The sequence below is a fragment of the Diceros bicornis genome, chromosome X (assembly GCF_020826845.1).
Source record: "Diceros bicornis minor isolate mBicDic1 chromosome X, mDicBic1.mat.cur, whole genome shotgun sequence".
Taxonomy (NCBI): Eukaryota; Metazoa; Chordata; class Mammalia; order Perissodactyla; family Rhinocerotidae; genus Diceros; species Diceros bicornis.
The window spans coordinates 97,270,836-97,289,927 of NC_080781.1; the positions used below are offsets into that span (position 1 = coordinate 97,270,836).

A 19,092-nucleotide genomic window follows, 5' to 3' on the forward strand; every position below is an offset into this window, starting at 1 on the left:
TATGATTCGCCTCCAGCAAGTGTCTCTTGGCTACGGGATTCAAATTAGACAAAGTTGGATTTACGAATCAGGAAATTCAGGGAAGGACTCTGTTATTTTACATCATTATTTTACTTTCACGTATTCATCAATTCCTAGAGTCACACCAGCACCAAATGACTGGGTGGGAAAACAGTATATCCATATGTGCTCAGAGCCTGCCCAATTTTAGGTAGAACACCCCATGATCAGAATTCAGGCAAAAGTCCAATTGTTCTTGTGAAAACAACTCAGATCAAACTCCATCCCCCCCCCTTTTTTTTTGCTGAGGAAGATTCGCCCTGAGCTAACATCCTTGTCAATCTTCCTCTATTTTTTAGTATGGGGGCTGCCAACACAGCATGGCTGCTAACAGAGCAGTGTAGGTCCGCGCCCAGGAAGCAGAGTGTGCCAAACTTAACCACTAGGCCACTGAGGCTGGCCCCCCATTCCTCTATTTTTAATACATTTACAGTAACTCTTCTCTTTGTTTAAAAAGTCACTTTTCACACCTATTTCAAGGGAGACTCTTGTATTCTCAGCTAAAGAATTATTTCTAGTCCCTTCCTTCCTTGCCTTTTTTTTCTAAGTACTTGTGGTCCAAGTGATGGCTGAGATTTTCATTCTCAGGCATTTCCAAGTTAGATCTCCAAGGTTCTGACTAGATTTGTTTGAAACAAGATCCAGGTTACATAAATCTAGTTTTAAGCAAAAAAGCTTTATTTGCCCTAAAATAACTTCATATCTTCTCTGCTTAATTTAACCATGAAAGTTACTATTCTGAAAGCTCCCTGTCGTATGTTCTTCAATGTGAAACAACTTTAGGGAGAAAGAGCACATCTAGAATTATTACTGTAAAATGCTGAAGCTCCTGCACTCCTCCTGAGATTGTTTTTAACTTTTCAGTGAAAATCACCATCTATAAAGACCATCTAGGGCCGGCCCCGTGGCTTAGCGGTTAAGTGTGCACGCTCCGCTCCTGGCAGCCCGGGTTCGGATCCCTGGCGCGCACCAGCACACCGCTTGTCCGGCCATGCTGAGGCCACGTCCCACATACAGCAACTAGAAGGATGTGCAGCTATGACATACGACTATCTACTGGGGCTTTGGGGGAAAAAAATAAAATTAAATTAAAGACCATCTATCTCATTTGCTGATGGGCAGTTTCTAACAATTTTTTGTAAATCAAAATAATTTCCTTATAATTAGAATAATTAATTTTTGATCTGTGCCTTAGAGAGGTTTGAAATGCACTTTAAGATGAATGCTCTTTGTGGGATTATGTTAAAAGACCTCTCTCTTTTAAAACGTAGACTGAGGGGAACCTATTATCTGCAGAAATGTTTTGTGTTATTTCCTCTGCCTTCATCCCACCACCCTTCCTTAAATCATCTGGCACCTGGAAGCAGTAGATATGACTTTTAAAATAGTATGTATGTCTCTTGACGACTCCATCCACTTATGGGAAAGGGTGTTCACTGTTTTGCTTCTTCCAGGCAGCCTGAGGTGAAAAAAACGTTCTATATTTGTGTGTGTCAGACGGATATGAGAGTTAACTGTGGGATTTGTGCACTGGGTACTCTTTGACTTTGGGTCTTAGGGTGGCAAGACTAGGTGGGGTCCTGGAGCTTTTATTTATTTGTACAGACCCTGTATCTCTAAGAGCACTTAGAGCACTGAGGAACCTGTTTAACGCTAAGGAAAGGAGTCAACAATGGGAAATAAGAATAGCTGGGTTTCAAAGTCACCCGCTGATGATGGCAATGGGCATGCACAGGTGCATTCCTGGCTGTTCCTCACTCCCATCAGGGACCGGGGCCTCTGGGGTAGCAATAACCTCCTCACTGCAGAAGTCCACATTAGATATGACCGCTTTGCTGGTGTTTGGCATCTATAAGTGTGAAGGGAGGGAAGAAAGGAATGAAAAGTATCAGACAACACTGCAGAAATCGTATGCTTTCCCAGGAAAATAGAGCCTCCCTTCAAACTAGGAACATATAGCTGCTGAGAAACTTGTCTTTAATACCTCCCAGCCTCAACCCAGCTCCTGTGAGAGGAAATTCCGGTGTCACTATGACACCTTTATCTGAAGTCCTTGCAGTTATTTCATAGCACAACTGCACTCATGAAATTACTGTACATCGCTAGAGATTGGTCAAAAGTAAAGGTTCTACTGAAAAGAAAGTTATGTTTTAAAAATAGTGGGCCATCACCGTCTCTTGGATGTTGCGGGTGACAAAATACACTAGAAGATGTGATTATCTGCCTCTGAGCTGGGGAAGCTGCAATAATAGGCTCTCTTGGGCTGGGGGTGAGAAAATGGAGACGAGCCCCTTTCTGATCTTAATGGAGCCCCCTCTTGTGTCTCCTTTGAACCAGAATGGTCCCTATTCCCTATCACCTCCACAAAATGGAAGGCAGTGAACAGAATTTGGAGAGTACTGATGGATGTTTGGCTGCCCTTCTCTTACAGCCCTGTGAGTACCCTCTTAGGAAGCTTCTCTTACAGTCCATGGCTTTCGAGCTCCTTGGCCTGAATGGGACATGGCCCTGCTTGGAAACACACTATTCTCTCGCTGGAGACTCACCCCTTCCTATCTTGCACAACGGGGCAAGGTGGGGATGAGGATGGGGGCAAGGAGGTGTGGAAGGAGAACGTGTGGTCAGTGTAAACCTCTATGGGCTCCTGGAGAACTCTGTGATGTGCATGGACTATTGATGGTGACTCAAGGCTCTTACCTTATGAAAGGAGGCCCCTTCGACATTCCGTTTGAATGGCATTCCCTTAGCAATTCCCATCCATACTCTACTTATCCCATTTGGCACCCAAAACCAATACATTTCTAATTTGCATCTTTATTGAAAATACAATGTGCCCTACAAAAACAATAGGCACTGATTTTGTTCATTTATTCAATTCATTTAACAGGTATTTGATGAATAACTCTTGATGTGCCGTGCACAATTCATATCTGGCAGAAAAATACTTTGGAAAAATTGTCATGAAGACCATACTTCAGAAAATGGGGCCTGCGTAAGGACCGTTGACAACAGGGGCCCATACCACACCTACAGGGGCCAGAGCAAAGGGAGGTGCAGCTGGTGGGAGTGGCACAGGCATCGCGGGTGGCCCGGGTGGCAGAGGCGGCTCGGGTACCATAGGTAGTGGGACTGGCCCAGGTGGCACTAGTTGCACTAGAGGAACCCATCTCCATGCAGGCTCTAGAACAGGGACTGCAGGATAGAGCCCATCAAGGACTACCCCCACAGGGGGACCCATGGCGACGGGGGCCAGATTTCTTAACATCAGTGCCCTCTGGTCTCTTCTCCACTTGGCCCTTCTGTTCTGAAACCAAACCTTCAATCAGAGGGAAAAAAGGAATTGGTTTAGTATATTGAACAGTTAATGTCATAATAGAAAACGTGTAACATGCAACTCTGCCATTGAGATTTTAAACTGTAGCGGGAGAAGCTATTTTCTTATTGCTAAAATATCTTAGGAAAGTAAACAGCCACCTCCTCCCTCAGCGAACTCTTAGTAAGCCAAGCCTAGTCCAGACCTTGGCACATTCCTTTGTCTCTGTCCTCCCCATTTTTTAGTATTCCTTAATGTTTTTTTCCAGGTCTTGGATGCAGGTCTAACTGATGAATTGTACCATGTCCCTGCTGTTAATGCTCATGCCTGGTAACGGTAAAAAAAAACATTAGAAAACGTTTAAATCAGCTGTCCAGCTGCCTCCATCCCCTTCTTATCAGGAATACTGTCACCCTGGTTGTGAGGGAGCTGAGTATGTATAAAGCCAGGCCCAATTAAAGTCATACTGAAGGAAACCACCCTCTATTTGAAAAGCCCATCTTCAGTCTGAAATAACTAATCCATAGGAGCATGTTGCACTTTTAGACAGATTTCCTTCAATGATGCTTAAGGGATCATTCTTTCTCTGAAACCTCATAAGAATTAAACAGGTGTTATGTCAAGGCAGGCCTAATCATGGGGTCCCAGGTCCCAAGCTTGTCTTGCTGGGACATGAGAGTTGCTGAAGTCCTGGACACTGCCTTGATATTTTAGTCTTTAGTATTAAGAAAAGTTTAGCCTAACTGAATCCAAATTCACTAAACTTGAAATCCTTTCTCCAGATAAGAGATTGGGCACCCCATTGTCACCACCATCAATTTTGCATGCCCCAATCTGCCCTACCCTCCAAAACTTCCTGGGCTCGGGACAAGGTCAGCTCATTTGGTTCTAGCTACAGTGTCAGGATCCTGGACAGGAGCCGCTGTTACCCAGAGTGTGGGGTGCCCTAGGTCTGCAGCTCCACTCCTTAACCAGGAGACCCCAATCCCATCACTCATTCCTAAGGCAAGAAGGTCCAATCACATTTTCGGAAGATGTTCAACAACAATGTGGGGTAAGGGGGCACAAAAGAGGCTCCTCCCTAAGTGCTTGCCAACTGTTAACAAACAAACAAGCTGTCAGACTTTATTGTCCTCTTAGTGTACTAGCTGATGGAGTTTACATTGTATTTAATCCTTTTGGAAGTTCCCAAACTACAAAGTTTAAGTGTGACAAAGGGCCTTTTCTTTCTCTCGTCTTAGGACTTGGGGTCCTTCTACTGTGTGAATATATAGTCTGAAGACGGCCAGTGTAAGAGAGCTCAGTTTGGAGGGATTCAAATGGACCTGTGGTCAAATCCCCCTAAACATAACCAAAGTCCACATCTGGCAAATTTTGCTATGGGCTGATTATAATAGGTCCATATTCCCAGTACGTATTGGTTTCATAAAACAGGTCTATGATATTTGCAAAATGGAGGCGGGGGGAGCGTCTGTCTATTAAGTTTCTTGGGGAAATTCATGCTGTAGAGTTTGGAAATATATGAGAACATTGCTTTTTCCCCTATTTGTGTTTTCTGGCTCATTTTCCCTTCAGAAATCCATTGAGAGGACTATGTAAACCCAGGTAGGAGGAAAAGCAACTCAGCAAACCTTGTTTTTCTTCTCCTCTGAGTTTACCTTCCTGCTTGAGAAAGTGGAGGACCCGTCCGTCCTCTCTACCTGAGACCAGGCCTGAGCATTAAGATGCCAGCATTTGGTTGTCTGCTTTGTCGGGCTGCTTTTCTGCACACCACCCACAGATGTGCAGCACGTTTCCATCACTGCGCTCATGCATGCACTCTGGGGCAAAACTACTAAGCCATGTGAGATATATACATATGTATTTTTTGAGGGGGGGGTAAATACTTCTTTGATCTAACTGTGGTTTTCTATGACCTCAAACAGTCACTTTTTGATTCCATGACCTACAAACTAGTAATCAACACGTGAGTAAATGGAAAAGTATTATAAATTAACACAGGTAAGAACTTGGCCTGAAGTGAGCGCACCCTCACAACCAATCAAATTCCAGAAAACCCACCTTTTCAAAATAATACTACCAAAAAGGAAAAAAGAATTATTAGATGTTAAAAACTCCTCAAGGGAATATTCACTGATGCATTTGGTAGTTTCATAAAGTTGACTTTGTGTGGCATCTGCAATGCATATATTTGACTGTATGCAATTCTTCTCTAACCTTTCACTCCTTCTTAGGTCAGTGGAACTTTATTAAAAATTGTTCTTTCTCTTTTTTGGTTTCATTTTTTAAGACAATTTTCCAAAGCTTGCAAACTTTTCCCCATTACCACCATAACGGCAATATTCTCAGGCTGACACCAAAGTCTTCCAAAAAATTAAAATTTAAGGTTGCCACTCTCTACACTGCTTTACAAAACACTTAACTACAAGAGGAGGACCCTTCACTTGGACTTTTAAGCTACCCCCGTCAGTCTCAGTGTAACTAAACATACATCATACGTTAGTTACTCATGTACTGTTTCTGTGTGTGAATTACTTCCTCACCGCAACGCCTAAATATTTATGAATTTATTCATTTAGGCAAGAGCCTGGTTTTAAATATTTCAAATAATTTAGTACAGTTGAACCTTCTTATAACCTAGCTCTTCAGTGAATTAATTTATACTTCCCAGGTGAGACTGAACTCCAACATGTTTCCACATAGAAGTATTCCTTTAGGGAGGAGCCTAACATCCTTCCTAAAGGATACCAGCGTTAGAAGGAGGTGAATTTTATTTGTTGGAAAGAAAATATGTGTTTGTGTGTGTGTGTGTTTGTGTATGGAGGGGGAAGAGGTGTGTGTTCTATTTTTTCTCCCTTTAGGAAATCACATTTCCTCTGGTAATGAGCAATTTCCATAAGCTCGAGCTTACTTATTCCATTTTCCATCCACAAAGCGCCCATTGCTCAAAACTTATTTGCTAAACATGGAAAAGACAACAAAACACACCAACTTGAGAATGTCCAGGACCAAACCTAAAGCGTGTTGTAGAATGGCTGCCCTGCCAATTGCTCTTTTAAAATTTACCGACCTGCACTCTGCCCTCAGTCAAATTCAGCCGTCCTGCAATCTCCTCTCTGAGGGGAGAAAATTGCAGTTGTTCAGTATTTGAAGTTGTGCATAAAATGAAACATATTATGTACATTATTTCTATCCTCCCTCCCAGTGCAGTTTTTTTTTTGTGAGGCTTGCTTTAGGAAGAGTTTTCCCAACGACAATTTATCTGTTAAATAAGATAGAAAAAAGGAATATAAGTGAAAGTTCCTGGTAGCGTGTCTGTCAGTTGAATATGACTCAATCAATTTTTCTGTTTGTGGAACAGCAGAGAACAATCCTGGAAAATCTTTTCTTGGGAGGTGCCTCCGTGAAAGTAAATAAAACGCCAAAACACCTTTAAAGCGGTGTTTCCAACCAGAGTATGTCTGTTTATTGTAAAAGGGAGAGGTGAACTCTTAAGGAGAAAATCCAAACCACGCCGGCCAAGCGCTCAAGGGAAATTCTTTTTTGCTTTTTGGCGGGCGCAGGCTGTATACAGCGGGACCAGAAAGGGCGCCCCCAACCGACTTATTTTGGTCACCCGTTCCTTCCGGCCCAGAATAGTAGGCCTGCTCCTATGCTACGGGGATCTGGACCACAAGGGCTCCAGGTAAGGCAAGGGAAGGGAAGCGGTTGCTGGCTTTTAAACGCTCAAAACTCGGCCACCTGAAAACCGTGCTGCACGTTGCAGGGCCGAGACTAGGGGGAGGCAAGTGAGGCGCTCACCTCGTGCGCAAAATTTAAAGGGCGCGACAAAGCTGCGTAATCACGATAAATATTTTAATGCAGTATTCAAAATATAAAAATTAATGCCAAAAACCCATGATGAACAAATTACCAAAATTTTAAATTAATTAACTTTAATTAATTTCAGTTAATTGTGGGATCAATCCGACCCTGCCTTCCTCGCTCACCCTAGTCCCACTCCTGTCTCACAGCTCCGCAAGCTCGCGGCTTTGCCCCAACCCCAGAGAGCAAGGGCGGACCCTGGCGCGCTTGAGCCCCCTAAGTGGCGTTTGGCTCAGGAGAGGAGAGAAAGGGTCCTGAGAAAGGGCCTAAGGCGCCCCGGGATGAGCCCGAGCCGCATGGAGAACTGGGCGCCTCCAGAGCAAGCGGCTTACCGAGTGAGCACGTCGGGGTACGGAGTGCGACGGAAAATGTCCTCCAGCTCCTGCAGCTGCAACTGGGTGAAGGCGGTGCGGCAGCGGCGCTGCTTCCTCTCGGCGATCTGCAGCCCCTCCGCGGCCGGGCGGGCCGGCTCCTCCTGCTGCTGCGGGGGCTCGAGGCCGCCGCCGCGGCCGCCCTCACGGTTTTCGTCGTCCAAGGGTCTTGGCCCTCTCGCGCCAAGGTTGTCTGCTGCTGCTGCTCCGTGCTCAGGCTCGGACAGCGTTTCCGCCTCGTTTCGCCGCGTTACAACCACCGAGGTCACGGTAGGCTTCGCATCTGGGAAAGGAGGAAAGCCAAAGAGAGAGACCGGGGCGTTGGAGCCCACGGTGCCTGCTGGGGGGAGCGAGGGGCTGCCCTAGAAGGGTACCGGCGGCGACCGCGTGGCGTCCCGTCCACCCGCCCCTCCCAGGGAAACGTCCTCTCCTGGGTTTGCCGAAGCACCTGTCCCCGTCTAGGCACTGACCACGCAGTTCTTCCTCGTCCTCAGCGACTCCCAGGCTGCGGTAGCCGGCGTCATAGTGGCTGCCCCCGGGATGAGGCTCCATGCCCCGAGTGCTGTCGACGAGGCCTCGCGCTTCTCACACACTGCGCTGCGGGTCGGGGATGCAGCTGGGACCAGCGGCCCGATGGGGTGCTCTTCTGGCGCCGAGTCTCGGGCGCGCGCGCCTTATATAGGGGGTACGTTGCCCCCCACAGGTTCAAAGTGTACCCGCTCACGTCGGATCGACGCCCTCTATTAGCGTTCACCTTGCCTCTAGTCGGTGCGCCCTGATGCGGGCGCTTTTGCGGCCAGGGCGCATAAGTAAAATAGGGCGAGTGTGTGCGAGAGTAGTGCTAGTAGTGGACATGCTCGTGTGCGGAACAGTGACTCCAACTTGCAGCTTAACTATTTCCAACTCGGACGAAGTGTCTGATCGGAGGAAGGGGCTGCGCTGGATTGTGAAAGCCACTTTGGGGGCGGGGGGCAAAACTTCACACTAGCTCCTGGAGCTCGTGGAGAAGTGTGTGGAGAGTGTTCCTCCGCCCAACGCTCGATGTTCCGCAGCCCGCGAATGTCGTGGTGTCCCTTGCTTCCCCGGAGCAAAAGACGGAGAGATAGGGCTGGGGAAAGCGCGGAGCCCTCAGCAGCCCGAGCACGCTAAAGCGAAGTTATTAGCGTATCCTGCATTGGGCTCTGAGCACGACTCTCCCCTCCTAGAAGTTGGTGACTAATAGATAGGACTGTCTGGCTCTGTTTCATTCGCGCCCAAAGTCCGCGTGTCGGGCTAGTGATTAAGACGAAATGATTAGCTTGGAGGCTGCTTGCACTGGGTTTTTGAAATCAGATCCCACCGTGCATTCTGGGAGCGGGAGTTTGTGGTTGGGTTTGCAGAGCAGTCCGGGTGCTCAGATGCATGCTGCAAGAAACCCACGTGCCTTTTGAGAAAGCTCCAAGGACTTCAGATTTTTTAGTAATGAGCCCACGTCAGATTGCAAGTGTAGAGACTTGCCAAGTGCTTAGTGCATCCAAGAATGCCTATGCTGCAAGGGGCCCTTCCTTTGGTTCCCGCCGCTGCAGGTGGCCCTTCCTTTGGTTCCCAGTGCATGCAACATTTGCTGTGCTGGGTTGCTGCGCTTCTTACTGCACCCCACTCTGCAGGCGCCTGAAGTGCGCCTTATTCCCCGGGCCGGTACTGTAGACCTGGGAAGAGTTCCCGCCTTCCGCTCTGCCACTTCCTCTCTTCCCCCTCTCTTTTTCTAGAATTATCCTCCTGAGCTGTTTTTTCCCCACTAATGTGTCAAATAAAAAAGCAACAGTCAGCGATTGAAGGCTCTATGGTTCTTTGTCCAAGAAGTGTTTGGAGGTGCTCCAGGATGCGTTAATGTCCTTCATATTATAAGAATAACTTCTAATAATGGGCCCTCTGCTTGGCACTGCACATAATTTATCCTACTTTTACCTTTACCACTACCATTATTATCATCTCCTTTTTTATTTTTTGGTGAGGAAGATTGTCGCTGAGCTAACATCTGTGCCAATCTTCCTCTATTTTGTATATGGGACACCACCACAGTATGGCTTGATGAGCGATGTGTAGGTCTACACCTGGGATCCAGGCCTTGTGAACCCCAGGCCACTGAAGCAGAGCAGGGGAAGTTAAGCACTATGCCACTGGGCCGGCCCTATCATCCCCATTTTTTACACAGAAAACTGAGCTCCAGGGAAGCCAGGCAACTTGCCCACAGTCATACAAGCAAGTTTTACAGCAAAGTCTGTGAACTTTTCACCATATTACTGCTGTCTTATTTCAAAGGAGTAAATAACGGTGAGATTCTAGGCAGGAGTGGAGGAGGGGGAAGGTATTTTTGGGAAGAAGGCCATTGGGCAGAGTCTTTAAAAATCCTGAGTGCCAGGGGCCTCCTCCTCCTCTGGCCCAGGCGTCTTCCCCCTTGCACCAGGACCTCAGCTGAGTCTCTGTAAGCCAGAGCTTTGGGATCCAGGAGTGCTGGGTTTCCCAGCCGGTCTCTTCACCTTTGCTCAACACTGAGGGGACACTAACAGGAGCAGGGTGCTATATGCACTGGCTGCTGAGCTGGTTACTTGAAGTCACAGTCAGGAGAGATCGTGAGACCCGCCCTCATGTCAGGGCCACAATAGGACTTTTGTGAGCTGTAGGCATTTTTGCCTTCTTGGGCCCCTTCCTCCATAAATTTTTTTTTTAAAAATATATTTTACAACTGCGTTGGTATAAACATGAATATAATTGGGGCTGGATTATATTAATTTTTTTCTTTTGATTTCAAAATAAATTAAGACATTTTCATGGGCTCCTAAAAGTATGGTGGGCTGTGGACACTGTGACTACTGTGCCTAATAGAGAAGTCCCCCTGCTTCACCTTCAAAGAGGATAGGAAAGCAGCTAATAGATTCACTTTCAAAAAGGTGTCAAGGGGGCCTGGCCCTGTGGTCTAGTGGTTAAGTTTGGCGCTCTCCCTACACCACTCCTCAGCCATGCTGTGGTAGCGTCCCACATATAAAATAGAGGAAGACTGGCACAGATGTTAGCTCAGTGACAATTTTCCTCAAGCGAAAAAGGGAGGAAGATTGGCAAGAGATGTTAGCTCAGGGCTAATCTTCCTTAGCAAAAAAAAAAAAAGTGTCAAGGGATGGCGATTACACAGCCTCTCTCTGACTTTAATCAAGATATTTCCTCCTCAGGCTGGCTCTTGCTGAGTTCTGCAGGCCTCCCTCTCTTTTGTCTAGATTCCTGGTGAACAATTTTGGCCTGCCATGAATTACTACACAAGAGATCTATATTGGTTTTAACCTTGGTGTGCATTAGCCTACTTAGTACATTGGTAACAGCTTCGGTGTGTTCTGTCACATTTTAGGTTTCCACTGTTTACTCCAATGTTTTCTAAACCTCAGTCATTTGTGTGCCCCCTGCAAGTTTTGCCATACCTGGGTACCTGCCATGGTAGTACTTACTTAATACATTTACTTAAATTGATTTGCTTTTTGAAAACCTTAAATACTAATTGAACCTCATCCTATGCAAAAATAGCTATGAATTCAAGGATTTGAGACACCGGTTTTATGTGAGGCAGAGCGTGGCAATAGTTGAGAGCAGGGACCCTGAAGCCAGACTGCTAGTGTCTGAATTCTAGTTTTGCTTGCCACTTGCTAGCTGGCTAACCTGGTGAGTTGCTTAGTCTCTTTGTGCCTTAGTTTTCTCATCTGTAAAATGGGAATAACTAATAGTACCTATGTCATGAGGTTGTTGTGAGGGTTAATTGAAATGATCACAATAGCTAACACTTAGCTAATTCTTACTATGTGCCAAGCACTGTTCAAAGTGCTTTCTATATGTTAATACATTTAATCCCCATAGCAACCCTATGGAGGTAGCTACTGCTATTACCCTCATTTTACAGATGATGTTATAGAGTCATAGAAAGGTTAAGTAACTTGCCTAAAGGCACCCCCAGCTGGGAAGTGTTGAACCTTGGATTTGAACCTTCTTAGAATGATGCTTTGTAGAAAGAACATGCTCAATAATGGTAGCTATTATGATTTTTTTTAAAAAATTAAATATACTACTCATTTCTAGCATATTTACAATGTTGTGAAACCATCACCATTATCTAATTCCAGAACACTTTTCATCAATAAAGAAAGTCTGTACCCATTAGCAGTCACTTCCCAGTCCCCACTCCCGGTAAACACTAATGTACTTTCTATCTCTATGGATTTTCCTGTTCTGGATATTTCATACGAATGGAATCATACAATATGTGACCATTTGTGTCTGACTTCTTTCACTTAGCATCGTGTTTTTTTTTTTGTTTGTTTTTTATTGATGTTTTAATGGTTTCTAACATTGTGAAATTTTGGGTTGTACATTTTTGTTTGTCCATCACCACATATATGACTCCCTTCACCCCTTGTGCCCACCCCCCACCCCCACTGCCCTGGTAACCACAGTCCAGTTTTCTCTGTCCATGTGTTGGTTTATATTCCACATATGAGTGAGATCATACAGTGTTTGTCTTTCTCTTTCCGGCTTATTTCACTTAACATAATACGCTCCAGGCCCATCCATGTTGTTGCAAATGGGACGATTTTGTCTTTTTTTATGGCTGAGTAGTATTCCATTGTATATATATACCACATTTTCTTAATCCAATCGTCAGTCGAGGGACACTTAGGTTGCTTCCACTTCTTGGCTATGGTGAATAATGCTGCAATGAACATAGGGGTGCATAAGCCTCTTGGGATTGTTGATTTCAGGTGCGTTGGATAGATTCCCAGTAGTGGGATGGCTGGATCATAGGGCATCTCTATTTTTAATTCTTTGAGGAATCTCCATACCGTTTTCCATAGAGGCTGCACCAATTTGCATTCCCACCAGCTGTGTATGAGGGTTCCTGTTTCTCCACATCCTCTCCAACATTTGTTGTTTTTTGTCTTGGTGATTATAGCCATTCTAACAGGCGTGAGGTGGTGTCTTAGTGTTGTTTTGATTTGCATTTCCCTGACACTTAGCATCGTGTTTTTGAGGTTCATCCATGTAGCATGTATCAGTATCTCATTCCTTTTTATGGCTGAATAATAGTCCGTTGTACAGATGGACCACATTTTGTTTATCCATTCATCGGTTGATGGGCATTTAAGTTGTTTCTACCTTTTGGTGATTGTGAATAGCACTGCTTTGATTGCTATGAACATTCAGGTACAAGTTTTGTTTGTAGGTCTGTTTTCAATTCTTTGGGGTATATACTTAGGAGTGGAGTTACTGGATCATATGATAATTCTGTGCTTAACTTTTTGAGGAACTGCCAAACTGTTTTCCGCAGTCGCTGCACCATTTTCCATTCCCATCAGCAATGTACGAGGGTTTCCATTTATCCACATCCTTGCCAACACTTGTTATTTTCTGTGTTTTTTTTTATTATAGCCATCCTAATAGGTGTAAAGTGGTATCATTGTTGTTTTGAATTGCATTTTTCTAATGACTAATGATGTTGAGCATCTTTTAATTTGCTTGTGGCCATTTGTATATCTTTCTTGGAGAAACGTCTATTCAAATCTTTTGCCTATTTATTAATTGAATATTTGTCTTTTTGTTGTGGAGTTGTAAGAGTTCTTTATGTATTCTGGACACTAGACTCTTTATGATTTGCAAATGTTTTCTTCCATTCTGTAAGTTTTCTTTTCACTTTCTTGTTAGTGTCCCTTGATGTTTGCAATCACAAACCTGCCCTCATGTGGCTTTGGGGTTCAAATGAACACTATCAGTGCAGTCTAATTTATTCCTGGTAGCAAATCCAGATATGTGGCGAAAGCAAACCTAATCCTTTCTGGAGGAGTCTACCCCTAGCTGAGGCTTTAACAAGATTCTCCCAGATAAAGCCCAAACATGCACATATTTTTCTAAAAAGCTCCATCAGCACAAATAATAAACCAGAGATGTAGATCTCCCAAGACTTATTATCAGATGCAAACTACTATTTAAATATGTGTTTAACATGTTTAAATAAATGAGAGAATATAAAAAAACACAAGGAAGAAATAACTAAATATCAAAAAAAGCAGATAGAATTTCCAGAAATGGAACTAAAAGATTAATGTAGTTTTTTCTTTTTTTATTGTGGTAAAATATACATAATGTAAAGTTTACCATCCTAACCATTTTGAAATGTACAATTTTGTGGCATTTAGTACATTCACAGTGCTGTGCAATCATAACCACTACCTAGTTCCAGAACATTGTCACCACTCCAAAAGGTAACTTGTACCTATTAAGTACTCCCTTCCCATTCCCACCTTCTCCAGCCCTTGACAACCATGAATCTACTTTCTGTCCCTATAGGTTTGCCTATTCTGGGCATGTCATATAAATGGAATCATACAATATGTGGCCTTTTGTGTCTGGCTTCTTTCATTTAGCTTAATGTTGTCTAAATTCATCCACGTTGTAGCATGAATCAGTACTTCATTCCTCTGACTTGGAGGCATTAGATATTAGCTCCAGGAGCTAAGTGCCTGGATAATCTGGAGCTGATGTCTCATACAGAGGCTCGAGGTGCCCTACTTGTGGCTTTGGCACTACCACACCAAGATGGTACACTTACCTGCTCTCCCCTTGCTGAAGGCCGGCTGGCTGATGCAGGCTTAGATTCCCACGAGGAGTCCTTCTGCCAGGCAATGATCCCTGTTGGGCCTTTATTCTGGTCTGTAAACTGAGGCAATCCCTAGACAGTTTTTAAGCACCTTTGCAGTCGAGAGAATTGTAATATTATGGGACTTTCATGCTCATAGATTATATTTCTGCTGCAAGTGAGTGTCACCTTTCCTAGATGTGGCCAGCAATGAGGGTGGGGTGGAGGGGCTTTCTGCTCACTGAGGCCTGCAGGAGCTCATTCATAGCACTGTGTGTTTCCTAATTCTTACTTCTCCCTACAAGGGGACTCTGTAGCTTGCGATTTAAAACTTTTTCAGTCCTTCACCAAAAGGCCCTACAGACCACCCCTGATAATCCACCACAGAAAGACTGATAGGAAGAGGAGGGTGGCTTTTGATGAAATGCCAGTGAGGTGATGTCTGTTTTTTTTTAAATATCGTAAATAAATTATTCATTCATGTCAGAAGCCAAAACTTTGGCTTTTTAAAAAAATAAGCATTACTTCTTAGAGATGTAAGGGGCATATGGAGGCTTCTCATATCTACCTTTGGGAGAACCACAATTCTCTGTAATTCCTTCAGACTCTTGAGACTGTGTCTACACTGACGAAGTGAGCAGAAAACTCACTGAGGCTATTTGCATATCTAGTCTTAGCCTTGAGGAGGACGGAGGGAAGGAAAGACAGCCTGGGGATATCTGTTACTGCTGGTGATTTTTTTTTTTTTTTTTTTTTGCTGAGGAAGATTCGCTCTTTGTTAACATCTGTTGCCAGTCCTCCTCTATTTTGTATGTGGCTTGCTGCCACAGCATGACTGATGAGTGATGTGGTTCCGTGCCTGGGATCCGAAAGCGCCAACCTGGCGCCAAAGCGGAGCGTGCTGAACTTAACCACCAGGCCATAGGGCCGGCTCCTGTTGGTGATTTTATGTGGCAATACAAGTGATTGATTTTTGCATTTCCTTTCCTATCTTGGAACAAAACGGACCCTTCAAGTTTGTTCCGTGAAACTGAATCACTTGCACATGAAATCCCGGTCCAGAGGCTGGGCCACTTTTCTATATCCAGGAGTCAAGGATAAAATTCCATGATTTTTCTTTGAATTCTGCGTAATTTCTTTGGTCATTGTGACCAGAAAGCTTGTAGAATGACCGCTGTTAATGTGTTGATGCATGAATCAATTGGACACCACCCCTAAGGATTTCTTTACTTCACCTAAGGGCATCCTGGACTCAAGCCTTAAAAGGCCTGCTCCCTGCAGGGATCCTTCATAGGGAAGCCTTTCACGATCTTCTTGATCCTTGCTGTGATCTGGGAAAGTAATTTGCTTTCCGTCTGCCTTATGGTGAAAGAAAAATCCAATGCACTAACTACCATTGGCTTTCAGCTATTTCAAGTTCTAGCTCAGCTCTCACCTCTTACAAGAAGTCTTCCCATCCCACCCAGCCCGCAGTACTCTCAGCTGTCAGCTTTGTAAAGGCTCTTCTGTCCTGTCCCCTTATCCTTCTTCACCGTTATCCTCCTTTTCCTCTCTACTGTGCGTGTGTGTGTGTATTCCAACTCAGTGTGAAGTACTGTGTACAAGGGCCATAGAGGTGAGCAAGATATGGAGAGAAAGAAAATATATAAGAGATTTTAATATAAAGTGGAATAAGGCAAATGCCACAAGAGAAGAGCAAAGCAGTCTCATGGAAGTTCAAAGGAAGGAGAGTCACATTCAGTACAAATCTGGAAACATATGGAAGAGGTGAAATTTAAGATGAATCTTGAAGCATGGCTGGGAGTTCTTTTTTACTTTTACAAGTAAATACCATTTTCTTTCTAATTACAAAAGTAATGAGTGCTTGCTGTGGTGAATTTGGAAAGAATAAAGAAGGCAAAAATAATATAAAATAAAATAAGCTCACCCATATCATCCAGAGGTGATAACGACAACTTTCATTTTTTCTATACTTTTTACAAGTACTATATCCCATTTAACCATCTGACAGTCTATCTTAGTTGTCTAACATTATAGCACAAGTATTTTCTACACTTTATAGTTTTTAAAGCTTTGAATAAATGGTTGCATAATAGTCTTTCATTCATCCATTCTCTTATTCAATCATTCCTTCAATATTTATTGCCAACCGTACACACTATTGTATTTCAGGGTCAAGCAAAATGCCTGACACTTATTGGATGCTCAATAAATATTTGTTGAATTAATGAATGAATGAATAGGTTTCAGGCACTATGCTAGATCTGTAACATTTTTTTTAAACCACTTTCTCCAATGTTAAATATTTAACATTTTCCTTTTCCCCCCTATTTTATGACCAGTGCATTTTTGTGCATGAATTATCTGTGGGAAGAATTTCAATGGGTAGAGTTCAGAGAAAGGGTAGAGAGTCTAGGCAGATAGCTCAAAATGAAGATGACACAGGAAGAGCACATTTATGGGCCAGCAAATTGTTCAGTTTGGCTGGAGATGAGCTGGGGGAGACAGGGAAGTCAGGGCTGAAAAGTAATAATAGTTCTTCATATTTGTATAGCAGTTCCTAATTTAAAGGGTTCTTTTATGAGCACTAATTTACATAATCCTTACAACATTATTATTTCCACTTTATGAATGAGAAAAGTGAGAATTAGAGATCTTGCGTTGCCCAGGTTTGCACGCAAGCTAGTAAGTGGAGGTAGAATTGGGTTTTGAAATATATGTTTAGGAGTTTGGGTTTTATCTTGAGAGCAATGGGGAGTCGCTGGAGTGTTTTATCATAATTATTATTATTATTATTATTAGTTGTAGTTATAGTAGTAGCATTAATTAGTATAACTTCTAATTCTGAAATAGTTGGACTCACAAGAAGCTGCAAAAACAGTAGTACAGCGAGTTCCTATGTACCTTTCATTCAGCTTTTCCCAATGATAACTCATATAACCATAGTACTTTGTCCAAACCAGAAAATTGATATTGGTACAATACTATTAACTCAGGGTTTCTCAATCTTGAAACTATTGTCATTTGGAACTGAATAATTTTTTGTTGTGGGGGGCTGTAGGATGTTTAGCAGTATCCCAGACCCCTACCCACTAGATGCCAGTAGCAAACCCCCTCAGTTTTTACAACCAAAAATATCTCCAGACATTGGCAAATGTCCCCTGTGGGGGGGGGAGAGCAACATTGCCTGTGGTTGAGAAACACTGCATTAACTGAAGTACAGAACTTAATCGGATTCAGTGTATGTGAGTGTGTGTGTGTGTAGTTCTATGACATTTTATCACTTGGATAGATTTGTGTAACCATCGTGACAATCAGGATACAGCACTGTTCCATCACCCCAAAGAAAGTCGCTGGTATTACCCCTTCATAGTGCTCTTAACTCCTGGCACCCACTGATCTGTTATCCATCTCTATAATTTTGTCACTTTGAGAATGTTATGTGAATGGAATCATAAGTATGTAACGGCATAATTCCTTTAAGATGTATTTCAGGTTGTTGCTTGTATCAATCAATAATTTGTTCCTTTTTATTTCTTAGTTGTGTTGCTTAAACATTCACCTGTTATGGACATTTGGGCTGTTTTTAGTTTTTGGTTATCATGAGTAAAGCTGCTGTGAGCATTCATGTACAGGTTTTCATGTGAACATCAGTTTCATTTCTTTGCTATAAATCCCCAAGTATGCGATTTCTGGGTCTTATGGTAGTTATATGTTTAGTTTTAAAATAAATTGCCAAACAATTATCTGGGGTGGCTGTACAGTTTTACATCCCTACCTATATCATTAATAGAATTTCTTTGCATCCTCACCAACATTTGACGTTGTCACTTTTTTTAGCCATTCTGATAAGTGTGCAGTGATATCTCATTGTGGATATCTCATTAAGAAAATTTGCCTTTTTCTAATGGCTGGTGGTGTTGAACATCTTTTCATGTGCTTATTTTCCATCTGTATATCCTCTTTGGTGCATGTCTATGCATGTCTTTTGCCCACATTATAAATGGATTGTTTGTTGTTATTGTTGAGTTTTGAGAGTTCTTTATATATGTTCTAGATTCTTTGTCAGTTATGTGGTTTGCAAATATTTTCTCCTAGTCTTTAGCTCGCCTTTTCATCCTCTTAGCAGGGTTTTTGGAAGAGCAAAAGTTTTTTAAAAATTTATTTTATTTTATTTTTTTCCAATTTATTGAGATATAATTGGTATACAGCCCTGTATAAATTTAAGGTGTACTGCATAATGACTTGTACATATAATTGTGAAATGATTACCACAATATGTTTAGTTAACATGCATCTCCTCATATGGTTACAAAAGTTTTTTTTCCTTGTGATAAGAACTTTTAGGATGTACTCTCTTAGCAACTTTCAAATATACCACACAGCAGTGTTAAACAGTCATCGTGTTGTAAATTTTATCCCCAGTACTTATTTATACTGAAGTTTGTACCTTTTGACCACCTGCATCTTATTAAAAGTTTTTAATTTTGACGAGAGTCAATTCGTCAATTTTTCCCTTTATGGATCATGTCGTGTCTGAGAACTCTTTGCCTAGCGTCAGATCCTGAAGACTTTCTCCTGTTTTTTTTCCTAAAAGTTTTATAGCTTTGTAATATACACTTAAGTCTGTGATCCATTTTGAGTTAATTTTTATATAAGGTGTGAGGTTTAAGTCAAAGTTCATCATTTTGCCTATGAATGCCCAATTACTCCAGCACTGTTTGAATTCTTTTGCACCTTTGTCAAAAATCTTCAGACATATTTCTGTGGGTATACTTCTGGATTCTCTAGTCTGTTCCTCTTATTTATGTTTGTTCCTCTGCTAATGCCACACA

General features: G+C 43.0%; 1 long non-coding RNA gene across 1 annotated transcript; it reads right to left on the bottom strand.

The window, feature by feature from the left end:
- Positions 1 to 2,874: 2,874 nt before the first annotated feature.
- On the bottom strand, positions 2,875 to 7,628 carry LOC131401289 (uncharacterized). The gene is made up of 3 exons (XR_009217630.1): positions 7,570 to 7,628; positions 6,444 to 6,489; positions 2,875 to 3,376 (listed from the first exon to the last, which is right to left on the bottom strand). It is a non-coding gene; the product is annotated as an uncharacterized LOC131401289 (long non-coding RNA).
- Between the last annotated feature and the right edge of the window lie 11,464 nt (positions 7,629 to 19,092).